This window comes from Mustela nivalis (genome assembly GCF_964662115.1).
Source record: "Mustela nivalis genome assembly, chromosome: 6".
NCBI classification, from domain to species: Eukaryota; Metazoa; Chordata; class Mammalia; order Carnivora; family Mustelidae; genus Mustela; species Mustela nivalis.
In genome coordinates, this window is record NC_139025.1 from 1,230,009 (window position 1) to 1,255,466 (window position 25,458).

Sequence of the window (25,458 nt, forward strand, 5' to 3'; positions counted from 1 at the left end):
TGGCATGGTGCCAGCAGTGTCTGTCTTGGGTCCCTGAGCTTAAGCCTGTGCCCCAGACGGCCCAACTCTACCAGTTTCTCCTTGATATATTTTGCTCTTTTTAGTGCTTTTAACCAGTCTCGAAGTTAATGCTGTTCCCCAATCACAGGGCACTCTCATATTGGGGTATTACTTTCCAATGGATGGCCTCTGGTGGCCCCCTCCCTCTTTCTTTTATCTTCCAATATCAGTCCGATCCCCCGCCCCCCCTGCTTTACCTGTCCACTGGCATCTTCTGCCCCTGTAGAGATCCAGAAGTGTATCATTCTATTCTCAGGCTGATTTCATGGGTGATCCTATCTCCTGAGCAAAGGTGTTTATCAGGTGTAGCAGTAATTACACAAACATTCCAGAGAAGAGGAAGTATCCTGAAAGTGGACTGAGAGGTAGCTGGCATGCTGGGAGAGAGTGCAGAGGAAGTGGACTTGCCTTCCTTATGGAGCAAACTCCTCCCCAGCTGACTGGTATCTGTTATCTTCTGATATCAGTCCAACATTCCCACTCAGCTTTACCTGTCCACTGGTGTCTTCTGCCCCCGTAGAGATCTAGAAGTGTATAATCCTACATCTCAGGCTGATTTCATGGGTATTCAGAGTGTCCTGGTAGATAATCAGGTCACTTTAGGGGACCAGTTGAAACAGTGTCTCTTACTTCTCCACCATCTTCTCCGCCTCCTTTAATTGAATTTAAATTAAAGAAATAAAATAAAATAAAGCCTTCAGTCTCAAAAAAATAAAAGAATAACAAAGAACAAAAAAATTTCCAACATTGGATGGTTTTCTCTATGGAAGATAAATATTTAAAGAAAAATTAAGGCTAATGCATCACAATCTCTTCCAAAAAACTGATGAGAAATAAATATGCCCCAATTCATTGTATGACACCAGCATAACTCCAACACCAAAACCAGACAAGGACTGCACAAGAAGGGAGCGTTCAGGTTAATATCTCGCATGAACATACCTGCAAAAATCCTGGCCGACTAAACACAAGTGAACACTGAAATGATCATACATGATGACCTAGTATGAATCATCCCTCAGATGCAAGGTTCCTTCAACATACACAGATCAATAAATGGGACAAACAGCTTCAACAAAGTGAAGAATTGAATCTACATCATCCTCTCCATAAATGCCTAAAACCGTTTGAAAAAATCAATACATTTATCACTTATCAACACATGTTTATTACTTAAAACTCTCAATTTCAAGGAAAATACTTCCACATAATCATGGTCATATATGAAAAGCCTAATACACCTGACACCATATTCAACAGTGAAAACATGATGCCTTTCCTGTCACATGAGAAGCCAGACAAGGTTGCACATTCCACCATAAGTTTCAACATGGTATCATGAAGTAGAATAAAATGTGCAATCCCAGTATGTCATCTGGTCCCTGGGTTATTGTGAATGAAAGTCACTTAAGAACCTGCCAGTGGACAGACAGACTGAGCCTCCTTTGCCCACTAACAGCAAGAAAAAAATCTGTGGGAAAGTTCTCTTCCCTGTACCAGGAGGGGAGAACCATTCTCAGCCACACAATAGAAAACTTGGGTCCCATGATATTTGTTATGCTCCACAAATAAGTGAAACCATATGATAATTGACTCTCTCTGCTTGACTTATTTCACTAAGAATCATCTCTTCCAGTCCCGTCCATGTTGCTACAAAAGTTGGGTATTCATCCTTTCTGATGGAGGCATAATACTCCATAGTGTATATGGACCACATCTTCCTTATCCATTCGTCCGTTGAAGGGCATCTTGGGTCTTTCCACAGTTTGGCCACCGTGGCCATTGCTGCTATAAACATTGGGGTACAGATGGCCCTTCTTTTCACGACATCTGTATCTTTGGGGTAAATACCCAGGAGTGCAATGGCAGGGTCATAGGGATTTCTATTTTTAATTTCTTGAGGAATCTCCACACTGTTCTCCAAAGAGGCTGCACCAACTTGCATTCCCACCAACAGTGGAAGATGGTTCCCCTTTCTCCACATCCCCTCCAACACATGTTGTTTCCTGTTTTGTTAATTTGAGCCATTCTAACTGGTGTAAGGTGATATCTCAATGTAGTTTTAATTCGAATCCCCCTGAGGGCTAATGATGGTGAACATTTTTTCATGTGTCTGATAACCATTTATATGTCTTGATTGGAGAAGTGTCTGTTCATATTTTCTGCCCATTTTTTGATATGTTTGCCTGTTTCATGTGCGTTGAGTTTGAGAAGATCATTATAGATCCTGGATATCAACCTTTTGTCTGTACTGTCATTTGCAAATATCTTTTCCCATTCAGTGGGTTGCCTCTTTGTTTTCTTGACTATTTTCTTTGTTGTGCAGAAGCTTTTGATCTTGATGAAGTCCGAAAAGTTCATCTTTGCTTTTGTTTCCTTTGCCTTTGGAGACATATCTTGAAAGAAGTTGCTGTGACTAATATCGAAGAGGTTACTTCCTATGTTCTCCTCTAGGATTCTGATGGATTCCAGTCTCACATTGAGGTCGTTTATCCATTTTGAGTTTATCTCTGTGTACGCTGTAAGAGAATGGTCGAGTTTGATTCTTCTACATATAGCTGTCCAGTTTTCTGAGCACCATTGATTGAAGAGACTCTTTTTTCCACTGTATATTTTTCCTGTTTTGTCGAAGATTAATTGACCATAGAGTTGAGGGTTCATATCTGGGCTCTCTACTCTGTTCCGCTGGTCTATGTGTCTGTTTTTATGCCAGTACCATGTTGTCTTGGTGATCACAGCTTTGTAATAAAGCTTGAAATCAGATTGGGGTAAACTGGAAGGGGAGGTGAAACATGAGAGACTATGGACTCTGAAAAACAATCTGAGGGGTTTGAAGTGGCGGAGGGGTGGGAGGTTGGGTACCAAGTGGTGGGTATTATAGAGGGCAAGGATTGCGTGGATCACTGGGTGTGATGAAAAAATAATGAATACTGTTTTTCTGAAAATAAATAAATTAATTTAATTTTTTAAAAAAAGAAAAAAAAACTTGGGACCCAGAACACTGTGCAAACAAAACTTGTTAGTTCTTCACTAATTTACTAACCCAAAACCAAACCGTTGCATCAAATCGTCAGAAATCCAATGTTTGGTTATCTAAGAGGTACAAATGCTGCCTACTTTGGTCATTCACTAGGTGGCATATTTCCCATATTTTGGGAGCTCATGCACATGCAAACTGAAATTCATTTTCCCCTTAGACCTGACCGATCTCCATTGAGTTATTAGGCCAAAAACCCAGAAGAAAAGAAGGGAAAACTTTATGGCCCTCACCTGGAAAACCTTTGCAAAGAGGTTGGCAGTAAAAAAATAAAAGATATTAAAATCAATAAACAAGAAGGAAAAAATATTTGTCTCCATATGACATCGTCTTATACATAGTCAAAGTCCAAAAACTTGGTAAAAGAAAAATCTTAGATTTTTTTAATGATTTCAAGGAAACTTCAGGTTACAAAATCAACATGCAAAATAAAGCAATGCGTCCATACACTAACAAGAAATTATCTAAAAAAAGAAATTAACAAAACAATTTCATTTATGCTGGTACCATAAATAAAATAATTGGGACTAAACATCATTAAAGGGGTAAAATAATGTATAACCGGCCTACATTAAAGCAAGACTTTTAAAAATGCACACAGAAATGATAAGACAACTCCGTGGCAAAAATAGACAAGGCAAGAAGCAGTAAATGTTGGAAAAGTTACAGGGGAAAGGGCGCCTTCTTACACTGTAGGTGGGAATGTACGTTGGTAAAGCTAGTTTGGAAAACAGTGTGGAGTTTCCTCAAATAATTAAAAATAGAGCTACACTTCATGGTGAATAAAATAAAATGTAAAACGATAAAAAATTTTAAAAATATAAATATATAAATACATAAATATAAAAAATAAAGCAACCCTATGACCCAGAAATTGCACTACTGGGTATTTATCCCATGATACAGATGTAGTGGGGAAAAAAGGACCACATGCATTAAAATGTATGTCAATTATCATATGGTTTCAGTTATTTGTGGAGCATAACAAATAGCATGGAGGACATGGGGAGTTAGAGAGGAGAAGGGAGTTGAGGGAAATTGGAAGGGGAGGTGAACCATGAAAGACTATGGACTCTGAAAAACAATCTGAGGGTTTTGAAGGGGCAGGGAGTGGGAGGTTGGGGTACCAGGTGGTGGATATTATAGAGGGCATGGATTGCATGGAGCATTGGCTGTGGTGCAAAAATAATGAACACTGTTATGCTGAAAATAAAAAAAAAAAAATTTAAATATTCATAGCAGGAATGTTTACAATAACCAAACTGTGGAAAGGGCCAAGATGCCCTTCGATAGATGAATGGATAAAGAAGATGTGGTCCATGTGTCTGATAGCCATTTGTATGTCTTCATTGGAAATGTGTCTGTTTATATCTTCTGACCATTTTTTTATATGATTGTCTGTTTTGTGTGTGTGTTGAGTTTCAGGAGTTTATTATAGATCCTGGATATCAACCTTTTGTCTGTACTGCCATTTGCAAATATCTTCTCCCATTCCGTGGGTTGCCTCTTTGTTTTCTTGACTGTTTCCTTTGCTGTGCAGAAGCTTTTGATCTTGATGAAGTCCCAAAAGTTCATCTTCGCTTTTGTTTCCTTTGCCTTAGGAGACATATCTTGAAAGAAGTTGCTGGGGCTCATATCAAAGAGATTACTTCCTATGTTCTCCTATAGGATTCTGATGGATTCCTGTCTCATGTTGAGGTCTTTTATCCATTTTGAGTTTATCTTTGTGTACGGTGTAAGAGAATGGTCGAGTTTCATTCTTCTACATATAGCTTTCCGAGCTCCATTGATTGAAGAAACTGTCTTTTTTCCACTGTATATTTTTTCCTGTTTGGTCGAAGATTATTTGCCCATAGAGTCAAGGGTTCATATCTGGGTTCTCTACTCTGTTCCACTGGTCTATGTGTCTGTTTTTATGCCAGTACCCTGCTGTCTTCATGATCACAGCTTTGTAGTAAAGCTTGAAATCAGGTAACGTGATGTCCCCGGTTTTATTTTTGTTTTTCAACATTTCCTTAGCGATTCGGGGTCTCTTCTGATTCCATACAAATTTTAGGATTATTTGCTCCAGCTCTTTGAAAAATACCAGTGGAATTTTGATTGGAATGGCAGTATAGACATTTTAACAATGTTTATTCTTCTGATCCAAGAGCCTGGAATGGACTTCCATCTTTTTGTGTCTTCTTCAATTTCTTTCATGAGTGTTCTGTAGTTCCTCAGAAACTACAGAAAAAATGCTCATCATCACTAGCCATCAGGGAGATTCCAATTAAAACCACATTGAGATATCACCTTACACCATTTAGAATGGCCAAAATTAGCAAGACAGGAAACAATATGTGTTGGAGGGGATGTGGAGAAAGGGGAACCCTCTTACACTCTTGGCAGGAATGCAAGTTGATGCAGCCACTTTGAAGAACGGTGTGGAGATTCCTCAGAAATTAAAAATAAAGCTTCCATATGACCCTGCAATTGCACTCCTGGGTATTTGCCCCAAAGATACAGATAGAGTGAAAAGAAGGGCCATCTGTACCCCAATGTTTATAGCAGCAATGGCCACAGTTGCAAAACTATGGAAAGAACCAAGGTGCCCTTCAACAGATGAATGGATAAGAAAGATGTGGTCCATATACACTGTGCAGTATTATGCCTTCATCAGAAAGGATGAATACCCAACTTTTGTATCAATATGGATGGGACTGGAAGAGATTATGCTGAGAAAATAAGTCAAGCAGAGAGAGTCAAGTATCATATGGTTTCACTTATTTGTGGAGCATAACAAATAGCATGGAAGACAAGGGGAGATGGAGAGGAGAAGGGAGTTGAGGGAAATTGGAGGGGAAGGTAAACCATGAGAGACTATGGACTCTGAAAGACAATCTGAGGGTTTTGAAGGGGCGGGGGGTGGGAGGTTGGGGGAACCAGGTGGTGGGTATTGGAGAGAGCACGGAGTGCATGGAGCCCTGGGTGTGGTGCAAAAACAATGAATACTATTATGCTGAAAATAATAATAAAAATAAAAAACAATGAATAGTGTTATGCTGAAAATAAATTAAAAATTTAAAAAAGGAGAAATGGATTAAAAATGCAAAAAAAAAAAGAGGAAGAAGTTGTCCATATATACAATGCAATATTACTCAGCCATCAGAAAGGATGAATACTGAGTTTTTGATTCAACATGGATAGAACTGGAGGAGATTATGCTGAGTGAAATAAGTCAAACATAGAAAGCCAATTGTCATATGATTTCACCTATTTGTGCAACATAAGGAATAGTGTGGAGGACATTAGCAGAAGGAAAGGGTGAAGGGGATAAATCAAAGTGTCCGATAAACCATAAGAGACTATGGTCTCCAGGAATGAACTGAGGGTTTTAGAATGGAGGAGGGTAGGGGGATGTATGAGCCTGGTGATGGGTATTAAGGAAGGCACAGGTTGCAAAGTGCACTGGGCATTATACACAAACAATGAATCATGGAACTACATCAAAAACTAATGATGTGCTGTATGGTGAGTAACATAACACAACAATTTTTAAAATGCTGTAATAGAAAAAAGAAGAAAAGACAATTCTGTTCATACATTAAAATGCTACATACTGACACAGTGCCGTCTAAACAAAGTGATCTGCAAACAATGGTATCTTTGTTTTTAACTTATAAAGAATTGAACCTAAGTCTGGAGCTAAATATATACTCAGAGGACATGCAAATAGGGTCTGCCCACCACTGAATTAAACAGCCCAGCCCGGACCATGCAGCTGGGAGAGGAGCCCCAGGCCTGGGATTTCCAAGTGTCCACATTCACTGATCAGAGCAGAACACAGAGAACTCACCATGGACTTTGTGCTTGGCTGGGTTTTCCTTGTTGTTCTTTTAAAAGGTAATTTATGGAGAACAAAAGAAATTGAGGATGTGAGTGGATATGAGTGAGCGAAACCATGGGTGTGTGGCAGATTCCTGACGGGGATGTCTTGTATCTACAGGTGTCAAGTGCGAGGTGCAGCTGGTGGAGTCTGGGGGAGACCTAGTTAAGCCTGGGGGTTCCCTGAGACTCTCCTGTGAAGCCTCTGGATTCACCTTCAGTAGCTATGGCATGCACTGGGTCCGCCAGGCTCCAGGGAATGGGCTACAGTGGGTTGCAGTTATTTGGTATGATGGAAGTAAAACATACTATGCAGACTCTGTGAAGGGCCGATTCACCATCTCCAGAGACAACGGCAAGAACATGCTGTATCTTCAGATGAACAGCCTGAGAGCCGAGGACACGGCCGTGTATTACTGTGTGAAGGACACAGTGAGGGGCCCTCAGTGTGAGCCCTGACACAAACCTCAAACTACAAGAGTATCAGACCAGCAGAGGGTGCACACTATTCATCAATGCTGTTTTTAATCCCAGGAGCAGGTCAGAGGAAGCTATGGTAGGTTTCCTGTGTGGGTCTGGGGTTTCCCCTCCATAGAGCAGTTTCCTCAAGAAAGCCTCCTTGACATTATTCTGTGCTTACCTATTCACTCTCCTACTTGGAAACTTAGTTGTAGCAGGAAGACAAATATACTAACATGCACAAAACACAGAGTTAAGTACATTAGTTTCCTCTTGTACCAATAAATTACAAATATCCTGATGCAGGTAACAAAACCTTTAAAGTAATAACAGTGGCACTCTCTGTGGATCACAAAATCCTCCAGCAGAGCCAGAAGATATCACACACACACACACACACACACACACACACACACACGTATAAAACCTCTATCACAATCATGTAATTTCTCTGAAGCAAAAGTGGTCCTAAGACAGAAATACACAGCATACAGGAAGACCTCAAGAAGCAAGAAAAATATCAAATAAATCACAAACATTACACCTTTAGGGGCTTGAAAAAAATCAGTTGAAACCTGTATATAGCAGAAGGAAGGAAATAGCAAGATTAGAGCAGAAGTAAATTATATAGAGACTAGGAAACAACAGAAGAGATTAAAGAAACCAGGCTCTGATTCATTTTTTATAAATCTATTAGCCAAGGTGGGGAGACAGGATAGCGGGAAAGTAGGAGGAGGTGCCCTTTCAATCTGTAACCTAAAGTGAGCTGATTACCTACCAAACAACTCTGATCACCCATGAAATCAGTCTGAGATCAGAATTATACACGTCTGGATCTCTACAGGGGCCAAAGACACCAGTGGGCAGGTAAAGCAGAGTGGGAACGTCGTACTGATATCGGAAGATAAACAAAAGGGGGAGTGAGCCAACAGAGGAGACTGATTGGAAACTAATACCCCAATACAAGAGTGCCCTGCGTCTGGGGACCAGTATTATCTTGCAATCTGGTTGAAAGCAATCAAAAAGAGCAAAGGATCGCAAGGGGAAACTGTGGGAAATGGGGCAGTAAGGACAGGGGTTTAAGTCCTCGGACCAAGGACATCCACCTATGGTGCTGAACTAGAGAGTGTGGTGGAGAAACCAGGTCTTGGTGCCTGAGCCTCTGTTGCACCTGAGGACACGTGGGGTCTGGCTCCCCTGAGGGGCTAGGAGCCTGGCCAGACAGCAGAATGTTTCACCGTGCTATCAGAGCCTGAGCCCCACATCCTTCCCTGAGAGAGGAGCGTGCAGGCTCCAGCCTGGTGTTCTCAACCTGGAAAGACCAGGCACTCCCAGCTCAGGTCAGCGAGAAAATCTTAGTGTGCGATCACTGCTTGGAACCTCTCCGGTGGTCTGCAGCAGCCCAGACAGCCACCACTGCCATGGTTTTGGGTACAAGCAGAAGATCCTGTGTCCCCAGAGACCGCCACTCAGAACCTGCTCTGCCAGCAGCTGAGGGGAATCTTATGTGATTTGCAGCACCCACAGGGGAGCACACTGAGGCTTCTCTCTGAGACAGAGGTCGAGGTGCACTTGGCTTTCCTCTAAACCCCCCAAAACCATCAAAAGCTGTCAAGGCGAAAGAAAACAAATGAACAAACATAAAAACCTCCAGAGTAACTTTTGTAGCAACATGGACGGGACTGGAAGAGATTATGCTGAGTGAAATAAGTCAAGCAGAGAGAGTCAACTATCATATGGCTTCACTTATTTGTGGAGCATAACAAAGAGCATGGAGGACAAGGGGAGTTAGAGAGGATAAGGAAGTTGGGGGAAATTGGAAGGGGAGGTGAATCATGAGAGACTATGGACTCTGAAAAAACAATATGAGGGGTTTGAAGTGGAGAGGAGCGGACGGTTGGGGTACCAGGTGGTGGGTATTGGGGAGGGCACGGATTGCATGGAGCACTGGGTGTGGTGCAAAAACAATGAATACTGTTATGCTGAAAATAGATTTAAAAAAAAAAAAAAACCTCCCAAGAAGAAAAGCCTGAAAGACCAGTTTTCTCAGAGCCCACCACGTAGGGGGGGAGGGGACTTAACTCAGGGAACATCATAGACTGAAAACCACATGGCAAGGCCCTCCCCCAGAAAACCAATGGGGGGGAGGGGGCAAGAGAAAAAGACAAGAGAAAAAACACCACTACTTCATAGGACAACTTTTATTTTTAACTCGTTCCCACTATTCTGGTTCATTTTTTTAATATAGATAATTTTATAACCTATTTACCATAACAGTGAGATATCCAGTACATCAAATTCCATAATAAGGGGGGACAAGATGGCAGGGGAGTAGGAGGAGGCGCCTTTTCAGCCAGTACCCCAAAGGGAGCTGATTATCTACCAAAGAACTCCATTCGCCCATGAAATCAGCCTGAGATCAGAATTATACATGTCTGGATCTCTACAGGGTCAGAAGACGCCAGTGGGCAGGTAAAGTGGAGTGGTAAGGCGGACTGATAAACAAAAGGGGGAGGGAGCCACCAGAGGCGACATGTTGGAAAGTAATACCCTAACACGAGCGAGAGTGCCCTGCGTCTGGGGACCAGCATTAACCTGGAGACTGGTGGAAAGCACTCCAAAAGCGCAAAGGATCGCGGGGGGGGGGGGGGGGGGTGGTGGTGGTAATGGGGCAGCTAGGGACAGGGAATTGCAGGGGGAAGTTCTGGGAATCAGGGTGGTTAGGGACAGAGGCTTAAGTCCCCGGCCTAAGCCACACGCCCCAAACTCTCCCCTGACAGAGGTTCACAAAAGCCCAGCCTGGTGCTCTCAGACCTGCACCCCATTCTCAGTGCCTGAGACACGTGCGTGACCCATAGCCGCTCCTGAAAGAAGTGCAAGCAAGCTGGGCACTCTTAGACCCAGCAAGACCAGGCACTCGCAGCCCGGGCCAGCGGCAAAATCTCAGTGTGCAATTGCTGCTTGGAAATTCTCTGGCAGTCGGGAGCTCCCAGATAGCCACCACTTCCTTGGCATTGGGTACAAGCAAAAGATCCTGCACCCCCAGGGTCTACAACTTGGAATCTGCTCTGCCAGCAGCCAAGGGGGAACTTATTTAGGCTCTGCACCCAGACTGAGGCTTCTCTCTGAGAGGGAGATCAGGGTTCAGTTTGTTTTCCTCTAAAACTACAAAAACCATCAAAGGCGGTAAGGTGAGAGAAAAAAAAGTGAACAAACATAAAAAGCGCCAGAGAACAAAAGCCTGAAAAGAAAGTTTCCTCAGAGCCCACCCCCTTGAGGGGGGTGGGAGGACTTAACTCAGGAAACATCATTGACTGACAACCCACGTGGCATGCCCCTCCCCCAGAAAACAAACCAAGAAAGAAAAAGAAAAAAAGGTACTACAAGAGAACAACCACTACTTCATAGGAAAATTGTATTGCTGCCTCATTCCCACTATTCCGGAACATTTTTTTTTTCTTTTACACATAGGTAATTTTTTTAACCTATTTACCATCACAGAGAGCTGTACAGTATATCAAATTCCATAATACCCTTCTAGCCTGAACATTTTGATGCACACACCTCTGTTTTTCTTTTGCATTTTTATTTTTTGAATTCCTTTTTTTTTATTTTAGTTTAGTAGAGTCTAGTTTATTCCTTTTTATTTTTATCCTCTAATATTCATATAGAGTTAAACTTCAAAGTAATCCCCTTTCCCCAATCAATACTACCCCTATAGGTAAACCAATTTTTAATCCCCTTTATCTTAGGAAAGTTGAGTCCTTTAACAAACATATCAAGATACATCCAGGAAGAATAAAAACACCTTCCTCGCACGCACTGAGAATTTATAAGAACTCTCCTATCTTCTTCTTCCACCAGTGTTTCTGTGTTTTTGTGTTTGTCATGATAGCATATAAATCTTACACTTGGGGTTCTTTTTGATGAGGTTCTTCCTTTATTTGCATATATTTTTTTCTCTTTTCATATACTTGTATCAGTCTTTTTGTCTCTTTTAGTTTCTCTACTTCATAAATCTTACCTTGGGGACCATCTGGGCTGAACCTTGTCTTTCATCTTCCCTTTCTTTCCTGTCTCTCTCTCTCTCTCTTTCTTTTACTTTTTCTTTTTCTTTTCTTTTGTATCTCATTTGTGTGGGGAATCCTGATTGCTCAGAAGTGTTCCAGGGTGCACCTTGACTGCTCCACAGTTGAGACATCCAGCTACATCTGTTCAGTCATCTCCATCCAAAATGAGTAGGAGGAGAAATGCCCAACAGAAGAAAAATACAGAGGATGGACCTTCTGCAACAGAGCTAACAGCGATCAACATAGACAATATGTCGAAAAGAGAATTCAGGCTAACAATTATCCAGGCGATAGCTAGGTTGGAGAAAGCCATGGATGACCAAAAGGAATTGATTAGGGCCAAACTGAAAGTGACCAGACAGGATGTTCACAATATTAGGGCAGAGCTTAAAGCCACCAGGGAGGAGGTTCACAATGCTCTCAATGAGTTCCAATCGAATCTAAACTCTCTCAAAGCTAGGGTAACTGAGACAGAAGATAGAATTAGTGATCTGGAGGACAAACAGAGAGAAAGGATCAGGAGGAAGCTTGGAACAAACAGCTTAGAAACCACGAAAACAGAATCAGGGAAATAAATGATGCCATGAAGCATTCCAACATCAGAATTATTGGAATCCCTGAAGGGGTGGAGAAAGAAAGAAGTCTAGAAGATATAGTGGAACAAGTCCTTCATGAAAATTTTCCTGGCCCCTATCGACTGAGCCCGAGGCCATGGCGAGCCAGGTTATCAAGTGCAAGGCTGCTGTTGCCTGGGAGGCAGGAAAGCCTCTCTCCATAGAGGATGTAGAGGTGGCACCCCCAAAGGCTCATGAAGTTCGAATTAAGATTATTGCCACTGCAGTTTGCCACACCGATGCCTATACCCTGAGTGGGGCTGATCCTGAAGGGAGTTTTCCAGTGATCCTAGGACATGAAGGTGCCAGAATTGTGGAAAGTGTTGGTGAAGGAGTTACTAAGGTGAAGGCAGGTGATACTGTCATCCCACTTTACATCCCACAGTGTGGAGAATGCAAATTTTGTCTAAACCCTAAAACAAACCTTTGCCAGAAGATAAGAGTTACTCAGGGGAAAGGATTAATGCCAGATGGTACTAGCAGATTTACTTGCAAAGGAAAGACAATTTTACATTACATGGGAACCAGCACGTTTTCTGAATATACAGTTGTGGCTGATATCTCTGTTGCTAAAATTGATCCTTTAGCACCTTTGGATAAAGTCTGCCTTCTGGGTTGTGGCATTTCAACTGGTTATGGTGCTGCTGTGAACACTGCCAAGGTGGAGCCTGGCTCTACTTGTGCCGTCTTTGGCCTAGGAGGAGTTGGATTGGCGGCCATCATGGGCTGTAAGGTGGCTGGTGCATCCCGAATCATTGGTGTGGACATCAATAAAGATAAATTTGCAAGGGCCAAGGAATTTGGGGCTTCTGAATGCATTAACCCCCAGGACTTCAGTAAACCCATCCAGGAAGTGCTCATTGAAATGACTGACGGGGGTGTGGATTATTCCTTTGAGTGCATTGGTAATGTAAAAGTCATGAGAGCAGCACTGGAGGCCTGCCACAAAGGCTGGGGTGTCAGCGTCGTAGTTGGAGTAGCTGCATCTGATGAAGAAATCTCCACTCGCCCATTTCAGCTGGTAACAGGCCGCACGTGGAAAGGCACTGCTTTTGGAGGATGGAAGAGTGTGGAAAGTGTCCCAAAGTTGGTGTCTGAATATATGTCCAAAAAGATAAAAGTTGATGAATTTGTGACTCATAATCTGTCTTTTAACCAAATTAATGAAGCCTTTGAACTGATGCATGCAGGAAAGAGCATTTGAACTGTTGTAAAGCTTTAAATTCAACAAAGAAAGCTTTAAATTCAGCAGTTCATCCTTATACCTAAGTCTTGCGGTCCATCTGGAACAGCCAGACAAACAGGGAGAAGATCTTCCAAGTTCACAGCCTCTTAGACATTCTAGACCTTCTAGGCCTTCTCTACTGTTAATTCTAGAGCAATCTACTTTAGGCAGTATTTTTTGTATAATTCACAAATCTCTAATCAAGGACAAGACTAATAGAGTCATAAATCTGATTTCTCAACTCTCCTTCACATGAATAATTGCCAGCTCATTAAGGAATATCCCAAAATAATAAAAATAATTTCTGCAAAAAAAAAAAAAAATTTTCCTAATCTCACAAATGGAAATAGCGTTCATGTACTAGAGGCTGAAAGATCTCTACCCAAGATTATAATTCCAAAAAAAATCACGACAACTGATAGTCAAGAGGAATTATAATGGTAGGTATAATCTCTTGAAAGCTGCAACGGCAAAGAGGCTCCTTACTTACAGAGGGAAGCCCATCAGAATAACGTCAGACCTGTCCACAGAGACCTGGCAAGCCAGAAAAGGCTGGCAAGATATATTCAGGGCACTAAATGAGAAGAACATGCAGCCAAGAATACTTTATCCAGCAAGACTGGCATTCAAAATGGATGGAGAGATAAAGAGTTTCCAAAACCGACAAGGCTTAAAAGACTATGCAACCACCAAGCCGACACTGCAGGAAATATTAAGGGGGGTTATATAAAAGAGGAAAAATCCTGAGTATAGCATTGAACAGAAATATAGAGACAGTCTACACAAAGAAAGACTTCAAAGGTAACTCGATGTCAATAAAAACGTATCTATCAATAATCACTCTCAATGTGAATGGCCTAAAAGTGCCCATAAAATGGCACAGGGTTGCAGACTGGATAAAATGACATGACCCATCCAGAGTTTGTCTACAAGAGACCCATTTTGAACTTAAATATACAACCAGACTGAAAGTGAAGGGATGGAGAAGCATCTTTCATGCCAATGGGACTCAAAAGAAGGCTGGGGTAGCGATTCTCATATCAGATAAATTAGACTTTAAAGACTGTAGTCAGAGATACAGAAGGACACTACATAATCCTTAAAGGGACTATCCAAGATGATCTAACAATTGTAAATATCTATGCTCCCAATATGGGAGCAGCCAATTACTTAAGAAAACTGTTAATCAAATTAAAGAGTCATCTTGATATGAGTACTCTAATCTTAGGAGATCTTAACATGTCTCTCTCAGAAATAGACAGATCATCGAAGCAGAAAATCATTAAAGAAACAAGACCATTGAATGGCATATTGGACCAGATGGACCTCATAGATATATACAAAACATTCCACCCTACAACAACAGAATACTCATTCTCCTCAAGCACACACGGAACCTTCTCCAGAAGAGACCACATACTGGGTCACAAATCAGGACTCAATCGATACAAAAAGACTGAGATTATTCCATGCTTATTCTCAGATCACAATGCTTTGAAACTGGAGCTCAATCACAAGGAAAAGTTCAGAAGGAATTCAAACACCTGGAAGCTAAAGACCACCTTGCTTAAGAATGCTTGGATCAACCAGGAGATCAAAGAAGAACTGAAACAATTCATGGAAACCAATGAGAATGAAGACACTTCAGTCGAAAAGCTATGGAGCACAGCAAAGGCGGTCCTAAGGGGGAAATAGATAGCCAGCCAAGCCTCCATCAAAAAATTGAAAAATCCAGAATACACCAGCTGTCTCTACACCTTAAAGAACTGGAGAATCAACAACAAATCAAACCCATGGAATGGGAGAAGATATTGGCAAATGACAGTACAGACAAAAGGTTCATATCCAGGATCTATAATGAACTCCTCAAACTCAACACACATGGAACAGGCAAAAATATCAAAAAATGGGAAGAAGATATGAACAGACACTTCTCCAATAAAGACATACAAATGGCTATCAGACACATGAAAAAATGTTCATCATCACTAGCCATCAGGGGGATTCAAATTAAAACCACATTGAGATATTACCTTACACCAGTTAGAATGGCAAAAATTAACAAAACGGGAAACAATATGTGTTGGAGAGGATGTGGTGAAAGGGGGACCCTCTTCAACTGTTGGTGGGAATGCAAGTTGGTGCAGCCTCTTTGGAGAACAGTGTGGAGATTCCTCAAGAAATTAAAAATTGACCTTCCCTATGACCCTTATATTGCACTCCTGGTGTTTTCCCCAAAGATACAGATGTCGTGAAAAGAAGGGCCATCTGTACCCCAATGTTTCTAGCAGCAATGGCCACGGTCGCCAAACTATGGTAAGAACCCAAATGGCCTTCAACAGATGAATGGATAAGGAAGATGTGGTCCATATACACTATGGAGTATTATGCCTCCATCAGAAAGGACGAATACCCAACTTTTGTAGCAACATGGACGGGACTGGAAGAGATGATGCTGAGTGAAATAAGTCAAGCAGAGAGAGTCAATTATCATATGGTTTCACTTATTTGTGGAGCATAACAAATAGCATGGAGGACATGGGGGGTTAGAGAGGAGAAGGGAGTTGGGGGAAATTGGAATGGGAGGTGAACCATGAGAGACTATGGAGTCTGAAAAACAATATGAGGGGTTTGAAGTGGCAGGGGGTGGATGGTTGGGGGAGCCAGGTTGTGGGTATTGGAGAGAGCATGGATTGCATGGAGCACTGGGTGTGGTGCAAAAAAAATGAATACTGTTATGCTGAAAATAGATTTAAAAAAAAAAAAACTCCAAAGAAGAAAAGCCTGAAAGACCAGTTTTCTCAGAACCCACCACTTTGCGGGGGAGGGGACTTAACTCAAGGAACATCATTGACTGAAAACCACATGGCAGGGCCCTCCCCCACAAAAACAACCGGGGTGGGGGGGGGAAGATGACAAGAGAAAAAACACCACTACTTCATAGGACAACTTTTATTTTTAACTCGTTCCCACTATTCTGGTTCATTTTTTCATATAGATAATTTTATAACCTATTTACCATAACAGTGAGATATTCAGTACATCAAATTCCATAATAGCCTTTTAACCTGAACTTCTTGATAAATATACCCGTGTTTTTCTTTTGATTTTCTTTTTTTTAATTTTTTAAAATTTTAGTTTAGTTTAGTCTAGTTTATTCCTGTCCTATTAATATTTTCTAATATTCATATAGAGTTAACCTTCAACGTAATCCCCTTTTTCCAATCAATGCTATCTCTATAGGTAAACCAATTTTTGTTCCCCCTTTATTTTAGGAAAGTTGAGTCCTTTAACATAGATAGCAAGATACATCCAGGAAGAATCAAAACAACCTTCCTCACCCACACTGAGAATTTATAACCACTCTCCCATGTTTTTCTTCCACCAGTGTTTCTCTGTATTTCTGTTTGTCCTGATAGTATATAAATTTTATACTTGGGGTTCTTTTTGACGAAGTTCTTCATTTTTGTTATTTGAGTTTTTTTTTTTTTTGCTTTTATATATATATTTTTTTCTCTTGTCATATACTTTTCTCAGTCTTTTTGTTTGTCTGTTTTTGTTTGTATACTTCATAAATCTTACCTTGGGGCCCATTTCAGCTGAAGCTTCTCCTTTATCTTCCCTTTTATCCTGTCTCTTTCTCTCTCTCTCTCTCTCTCTTTTTCTTCTTTTTTTTTTCTTTTTTCTCTTGTTTGGGTGGGGAATCCTGATTGCTCAAAAGTGTTCCAGGGTGCACCTTGACTGCACCACACTTGATATATCCAGCTACATCCGTTCAGTCAAATCTCACCAAAATGCCTAGGAGAAGGAGTGCCCAACAGAAGAAAAATACAGAGGATAGGCCTTCTCCAACAGAGCTAATGGCTATCGACATAGACAATATGTCGGAGGGAATTCAGGCTAACAATTATCCAGGCAATAGCTAGGTTGGGAAAAGCCCTGGTTGACCAAATGGAATTGATTAGGGCAGAACTTAGAGCCACCAGGGATGATGTTCACAATGTTAGGGCAGAACTTAAAGGCACAGGGATAAAGTTCAAAATGCTCTCAATGAGTTCCAATCTAAACTAAATTCTCTAAAAGCTAGGGTAACTGAGACAGAAGATAGTACTAGTGATCTGGTGAACAAACAGATAGAGAATAAGGATCAGGAGGAAGCCTGGAACAAACAGCTTAGAAGCCACGAAAACAGAATCCTGGAAATAAATGATGCCATGAAATGTTCTAAAGTCAGAATTATTAGAATCCTGAGGGGAGTAGAAAAAAAGAATTCTAGAAGATAGAGTGGAACAAGTTGTCCATGAAAATTTTCTCAATCTCACGACTGGAACCAGCGTTCATGTACTAGAGACAGAACGGTTTCCTCCCAAGATTATAGATTCTTGAAAGTCTTTGAGACACCTAATAGTAAGAATAAAGAATTATAATTGTAGACAGCTTGAAAGCAGCTAAGACAAAGAAGCTCCTTACATACTGAGAAAAGCCCATAAGAATAACGTCAGATCTGTCGACAAGCCATGGCAAGCCAGAAAGTTCTAGCAAGATATATTCAGGGAAATAAATGAGAACATGCAGCCAAGAATACTTTATCCAGCAAGACTGACATTCAAAACGGATGGAGAGATAAAGAGTTTCCAAGACTGGCAAGGCTTAAAAGACTATGCAACCACCAAGCCAACACTGCAGGAAATATTAAAAGGGGGCTCTATAAAAGGGGAAAAATCCCAAGAATAGCATTGAACAGAAATATAGAGACAGTCTACAGAAAGACTTCAAGGTAACTCGATGTCAATAAAAACATATCTATCAATAATCACTCTCAAAGTGCATGGCCTAACTGCACCCATAAAATGGCACAGAGTTGCAGACTAGAAAAAAAAGGACCCATCCATATGTTATCTACAAGATACTGATTTTGAATCTAAAGATACACCCAGACTGAAAGTGAAGGGATGGAGAAACATCTTTCATGACAATGGACATCAAAAGAAAGCTTGGGTAGCGATTCTCATATCAGTCAAATTAGATTTTAAACTAAGACTGCACTCAGAGATACAGAAGGACACTACATCATTTTTTAATTTATTTATTATTTTCAGCATAACAGTATTCATTATTTTTGCACCACACCCAGTGCTCCATGCAATCCGTGCCCTCTATAACACCCACCACCTGGTACCCTGACCTCCCAAACCCTACCCCTTCAAAACCCTCAGATTGTTTTTCAGAGTCCATAGTCTCTCATGGCTCACCTCCCCTACCAATTTACCCCAACTCCCTTCTCCTCCCTATCTCCCCATGTCTTCCATGTTATTTGTTATGCTCCACAAATAAGTGAAACCGTATGATAATTGACTCTCTCTGCTTGACTTATTTCACTCAATATCATCTCTTCCAGTCCCAGCCATGTTGCTACAAAAGTTGGGTATTCATCCTTTCTGATGGAGGCATAATACTCCATAGTGTATATGGACCACATCTTCCTTATCCATTCGTCCGTTGAAGGGCATCTCGGTTCTTTCCACAGTTTGGCGACTGTGGCCATTGCTGCTATAAACATTGGGGTACAGATGGCCCTTCTTTTCACTCCATCTGTACTTTTGGGGTAAATACCCAGGAGTGCAATATAAGGGTCATAGGGAAGTTCAATTTTTAATTTCTTGAGGAATCTCCACACTGTTCTCCAAAGAGGCTGCACCAACTTGCATTCCCTCCAACAGTGGAAGAGGGTTCCCCTTTCTCCACATCCCCTCCAACACATGTTGTTTCCCCCCTGGCCATCCTAACTGGTGTAAGGTGCTATCTCAATGTGGTTTTAATTTTAATCTCCCTGATGGCTAGTGATGATGAACATTTTTTCATGTGTCTGATAGCCATTTGCCTATCTTCGTTGGAGAAGTGTCTGTTCATATCTTCTGCCCATTTTTTGATATGCTTGCCTGTTTAGTGTCTGTTGAGTTTGAGGAGTTCATTATAGATGCTGGATATGAACCTTTTGTCTGTACTGTCATTTGCAAATATCTTCTCCCATTCCGTGGGTTGCCTCTTTGTTTTCCTGACTGTTTCCTTTGCTGTGCAGAAGCTTTTGATTTTGATGAAGTCCCAAAAGTTTATTTTCGCTTTTGTTTCCTTTGCCTTTGGAGACATATCTTGAAAGAAGTTTCTGTGGCTGGTATCGAAGAGATTACTGCCTATGTTCTCCTCTAGGATTCTGATGGATTCCTGTCTCATGTTGAGGTCTTTATCCATTTTGAGTTTATCTTTGTGTACGCTGTAAGAGAATGGTCGAGTTTCATTCTTCTACATATAGCTGTCTAGTTTTCCCAGCACCATTGATTGAAGAGACTGTCTTTTTTCCACTGTTTATTTATTTATTTATTTATTTTTGCTTTGTCTAAGATTACTTGACCATTGAGTTGAGGGTCCATATCTGGGCTCTCTACTCTGTTCCACTGGTCCATGTGTCTGTTTTTATACCAGTACCATGCTGTCTTGGTGATCACAGCTTTGTAATAAAGCTTGAAATCAGGTAACATGATGCCCCCAGCTTTATTTTTGTTTTTCAACATTTCCTTAGCGATTCGGGGTCTCTTCTGGTTCCATACAAATTTTTGGATTATTTGCTCAAGCTCTTTGATGAATACCTGTGGAATTTTGATCGGAATAGCATTAAAAGTATAGATTGCTCTAGGCAGTATAGACATTTTAACAATGTTTATTCTTCTGATCCAAGAGCATGGAATGGTATTCCATCTTTTGTGTCTTCTTCAATTTCTTTCATAAGTCTTCTGTAGTTCCACGACTACAGATCCTCTACCTCTTTGGTTAGGTTTATTCCCAGGTATCTTATGGTTCTTGGTGTTATAGCAAATGGAATCAACTCTCTAATTTCCCTTTCTGTATTTTCATTATTAGTGTATAAGAAAGCCACTGATTTCTGTACATTGACTTTGTATCCTGCCACATTGCTGAATTGCTGTATGAGTTCTAATAGTTTGGGGGTGGAGTCTTTTGGTTTTTCCATATAAAGAATCATGTCATCTGCAAAGAGTGAAAATTTGACTTCTTCATTACCAATTCGGATAACTTTTACTTCTCTTTGTTGTCTGATTGCTGTTGTTAGGACTTCTAATACTATGTTGAACAAGAGTGGTGAGACTGGGCATTCTTGTCGTGTTCCTGATCTCAATGGAAAGGATGCAAGCTTTTTTTGAGGATAATATTTGCTGTGGGTCGACACTACATCATTCTTAAAGGGACTATCCACCAAGATGATCTAACAATTGTAAATATCTATGCCCCCTATATGGGAGCAGCCAATTACCTAAGAAAACTGGTAATCAAGATAAAGATTCATATTGAAATGAATACACTAATCGTTGGAGATATTAACACGCCTCTCTCAGAAAGAGACAGAACATCGAAGCAGAAAATCAATAAAGAAACAAGAGCATTAAGTGACATATTGGACCAGATGGACCTCATAGATATATACAGAACATTCCACCCTAAAACAGCAGAATACTCATTCTTCTCAAGTGCACATGGAACCTTCTCAAGAATAGACCACATACTTGGTCACAAATCAGGATTCAACTGATAGCTAAAGACTGAGATTATTCCCTGCACATTCTCAGATCACAATGCTTTGAAACTAGAGATCAATCACAAGGAAAGGTTCAGAAGGAGCACAAACACCTGGAAGCTAAAGACCACCTTGCTTAAGGATGCTTGGATCAACCAGGAGATCAAAGAAGAACTGAAACAATTCATGGAAACCAATGAGAATGAAGACACTTCAGTCCAAAACCTATGGGATACAGCAAAGGCATTCCTAAGGTGGAAATAAATAGCCATCCAAGCCTCCCTCAAAAAAATTGAAAAATCCAGAACTCAGCAGCTGTCTCTACACCTTAAAGAACTGGATAATCAACAACAAATCAAACCAACTCCACACATAAAAAGGGAAAACATCAAGATTAGAGCTGAGATCAATGAGGTATAAACCAGAGATACAGTGGTTTTTTTAATTAAATTTATTTCTTTTCAGCATAACAGAAGCTGGTTTTTTGAAAGAATCAATAAGATCAATAAACCATTGGCCAAACTAATCCAAAAGAAAAGAGAGAAAGCTCAAATTCATAAAATTATGAATGAAAAGGGAGAGATCACAACGAACACCAAGAAAGTAGAAACAATCATAAGTTATTACCAACAGTTATATGCCAATAAGCTAAGCAACTTAGATGAAATGGATGCATTCCTAGAAAACTATAAACTCCCAAAATTGAACCAGGAAGAAAATGACAACCTGAATAGACCAATTTCTAGTAACGAGATTGAAGCAGTGATCAAAAACCGCCCAAAAAACAAGAGTCCAGGACCTGACAGATTCCCTGGGGAATTCTACCAAACTTTCAAAGAAGAAATAACACCTATTCCCCTGAAGCTGTTTCAAAATATTGAAGCAGAAGACTCTTTCCAGACTCTTTCTATGAAGCCAGCATTACCATGATCCCCAAACCAGGCAAAGACCCTATCATAAAGGAGAATTTCAGTCCAATATCACTGATGAATATGGATGCTAAGATTCTCAACAAGATCCTAGCAAACAGGATCCAACAGCACATTAAAAAGATTATCCACTGTGACCAGGTGGGATTCATCCCTGGGCTACAAGGATGGTTCAACATTCTCAAATCAATCAATGTGATAGAAGAAATTAATATGAGAAGAGAGAAGAACCACATGGTCCTCTCAACCAATGCAGAAAAAGCATTTGACAAAATCCAGCATCTGCTCCTGATTAAAATACTTCAAAGTATAAGGATAGGGGGAACATTCCTGAACTTCATCAAAACTATCTATGAAAGACCCACAGCAAATATCATCCTCAATGGGAAAAAGCTTGCAGCCTTCCTGTTGAGATCAGGAACACAACAAGGATGCCCACTCTCACCACTCTTGTTCAACATAGTATTAGAAGTCCTAGCAACAGCAATCAGACAACAAAGAGAAATAAAAGGTATTGGTAATGAAGAAGTCAAATTTTCACTCTTTGCAGATGACGTGATTATTTATATGGAAAACCCAAAAGACTCCATCCCCAAACTACTAGAACTCAATTCAGCAACGTGGCAGGATACGAAGTCAATGTGCAGAAATCAGTGGCTTTCTTATACACTAATAATGAAAATACAGAAAGGGAAATTAGAGAATCGATTCCATTTACCATAGCACCAAGAACCACAAGATACCTGGGAATAAACCTACCCAAAGAGGTAAAGGAACTTACTCGAGGAACTACAGAACACTCATGAAAGAAATTGAGGAAGACACAAAAAGATGGAAGACAATTCCATACTCTTGGATCGGAAGAATAAACATTGTTAAAATCTCTATACTGCCTAAGGCAATCTATACTTTTAATGCCATTCTGATCAAAATTCCACCTGTATTTTTCAAAGACTTGGAGCAAATAATCCAAAAATTTGTATGGAATCAGAAGAGACCCCGAATCACTAGGGAAATGTTGAAAAACAAATTAAAGCTGGGGACATCACGTTATCTGATTTCAAGCTTTACTACAAAGCTGTGATCATGAAGACAGCAGGGTACTGGCATAAAACAGACACATAGACCAGTGGAACAGAGTAGAGAACCCAGATATGGACCCTCAACTCTATGGGCAAATAATCTTCAACAAAGCAGTAAAAAAATATACAGTGGAAAAAAGTCTCTTCAATCAATGGTGCTGGGAAAACTGGACAGCTATATGTAGAAGAATGAAACTCGACCATTCTCTTACACTGTACACAAAGATAAACTCAAAATGGATAAAATACCTCAACATGAGACAGGAATCCATCAGAATCCTAGAGGAGAACATAGGCAGTAATCTCTTCGATATCAGCCACAGCAACTTCTTTCAAGATATGTCTCCAAAGGCAAAGGAAACAAAAGCGAAGATGAACTTTTCGGACTTCATCAAAATCAAAAGCTTTGTACAGCAAAGAAAACAGTCAAAAAAACAAAGCGGCAACCCACTGAATGGGAGAAGATATTTGCAAATGACAGTACAGACAACAGGTTGATATCCAGGATCTAGAATGAACTCCTCAAACTCACAATACATGAAACAGGCAATCATATCAAAAAATGGGCAGAAGATATGAACAGAGACTTCTCCAATGAAGATAGACAAATGGCTATCAGACACATGAAAAAATGTTCATCACACTAGCCCTCAGGGAGATTCAAATTAAAACCACATTGATATATCACCTTACACCGGTTATATTGGCCAAAATTAGCAAGACAAGAAACAACATGTGTTGGAGGGGATGTGGAGAAAGGGGAACCCTCTTCCACTGTTGGTGGGAATGCAAGTTGGTGCAGCCTCTTTGGAGAACAGTGTGGAGATTCCTCAAGACATTAAAAATAGAATTTCCCTATGACCCTGCCATTGCACTCCTGGGTATTTACCCAAAGATACAGATGTCGTGAAAAGAAGCGCCATCTGTACCTTAGTGTTTATAATAGGAATGGCCACGGTCGCCAAACTATGAAGAGAACCAAGATGCCCTTCAACGGATGAATGGATAAGGAAGATGTGGTCCATATACACTATGGAGTATTATGCCTCCATCAGAAAGAATGAATACCCAACTTTTGTAACAACATGGACAGGACTGGAAGAGATGATGCTGAGTGAAATAAGTCAAGCAGAGAGAGTCAACTATCATATGGTTTCACTTATTTGTGGAGCATAACAAATAGCTCGAGGACATGGGGAGGTAGAGAGGAGAAGGGAGTTGAGGGAAATTGGAAGGGGAGGTGAACCATGACAGACTATGGACTCTAAAAAACAAACTGAGGGATTTTAATTAGCGGATGGGTGGGAGGTTGAGGTACCAGTTGGTGGGTATTATAGAAGGCATGGATTGCATGGAGCACTGGGTGTTGTGAAAAAATATGAATACTGTTATGCCGAAAATAAATTAAAAATAAATTTAAAATAATCAGCGATAAAAAAAAATCTAATGATGTACTATACATTAGATAATTGCACTTAATAAAAAAAAAAAAGATGAATACCTAAAAGCTACAAAGAACTTACCAAACTCAACACCCCAAAATGAATTGATCCAGTCAAGAAATGTGGAGAACACAAGAACAAACATTTCTCCAAAGAGGACATACAAATGGCCAAGAGACACATGAAAAAATACTCCACATCATTCAGCATCAGGGAAATACAAATCAAAACCACAATATGATATGACAACACAGGTGACAAAGGCTACAATGACAAGACAGAAAACAACAAATGTTGGCAAGGATGTGGCGAAAGGGGAACCCTCTTGCATTATTGGTGGGAATTCGACCTGGTGCAGCCACTCTGTAAACATGTTGGTGCACATTCCAGAGCTCAGGACACCCTGGGAAGTAAGACCATGGAAGACAGGTAGTATCTCTGGAGGAGAGGAGCGATATGGTTACTTAGGGCCCTCAGGGCCCTCTGAGCATGAGTCCCAGCCACAGATGGGGGTGCAGAAAGAAGCTGGGAAGTGACAGGTTCCTGTAGGGCTCTGCCGTGTCCAATGCTGGGAACAAACCCATCCTTAGGGCTCCTCTGTATTCCTGCCTCTAAGTCCCAATTTCCCTTATAACCTCACACTCTGGGGAAATGGTTCAGGTATCCCTGAGCCTTCATCGATTCAGTCATTGCAAGATGCTAAATAACACAAATGATCTTATTTACATCCTCTCCATTTAAAGATGTGATCCTGCTTATGTAATGACTTAGGTTTCAAAGACATATCCATGGACTATTATAGGGCAAGATCTGTTCCTTAGCTTACACAAAATTATACAACAACCAATATCTACAAGGAGGCACCACCACCCTAAGTGGAAACTGTGCTTATTCATTAAAAAAGGTAACACATATCCTTACTTGGGTGTTAACCCAAAGTTGACACCAAAATATTCTTTCCTCATGAAAATACGGCTTTAGAAACAATGAAAATTTTGGACATTCCATTTTATGTGTACATAATGATATGATTCCTCTGTAGTGTCTTTTAAAATAATATAAACTTATGTAAGTATCTATCTGTCATCTAT

At 40.6% G+C, this 25,458-nt stretch overlaps 1 pseudogene and 1 gene segment (V, D, J or C); both read left to right on the forward strand.

The window, feature by feature from the left end:
- Positions 1-25,458, forward strand: part of LOC309867983 (immunoglobulin alpha-2 heavy chain-like) — a 601,568-nt gene that overhangs the window by 221,720 nt on the left and 354,390 nt on the right.
- Positions 12,182-13,652, forward strand: LOC309868150 (alcohol dehydrogenase class-3 pseudogene; annotated as a pseudogene). The gene has a single exon. The product of its transcript is annotated as an alcohol dehydrogenase class-3 pseudogene (transcript).